The following is a 560-nucleotide window of genomic DNA, read 5'->3' as shown; positions in this document are numbered from 1 at the left end:
AAGGCCTTTGGCTCCGAGCCTCGTGACTCCTCCTGCAGCGGCTCCGTTCTTTGGTCCACACCGCCAGGATGTTCCCCAAGGGGCGCGGCGAAGGCAACCGGATCCGGACAGGTCCTACGCCGCTTATCACTGCTTTACCATCGCATTCGTCTGGCTCCTTCAGCCTCGGTAGTTCTTTTACAGGATATATGAATAATCTATTTTATTCACGGAACATTTCAATGAGTCAGAAGCACACATCTTTGTTCGTGATCTACGGCTCCCGATCTGATCTAGTACATTCAAAGAGACGCGTGTAGGCCGTCCAGCTTCAGTGGACGGGAGGAGAGGGACAAAGGCTTGAACTTCCCCTTGAAATGAACCTTCTCGCAGGCACCTGTCAGCAGGCAGTGCATGGGAGGCGCTGTAGGGGGAAAGCGAGGCGACATCCATCCCAAGTTCCTGCGGCCTCTTCGCGGCAGAGGAGCTGAGGAGGAGCCTGTCGTCCGCAGCCCCGCAAGGAGTCCCGGGCGCCGCCCCTGCTGCGGGTGCGGCGCGGCGGTTCGAGTTTGGCGCGCAAT

The sequence above is a fragment of the Penaeus monodon genome, chromosome 20 (assembly GCF_015228065.2).
Source record: "Penaeus monodon isolate SGIC_2016 chromosome 20, NSTDA_Pmon_1, whole genome shotgun sequence".
Lineage (NCBI taxonomy): Eukaryota > Metazoa > Arthropoda > Malacostraca > Decapoda > Penaeidae > Penaeus > Penaeus monodon.
Note: the sequence above shows the minus strand (reverse complement) of the source record.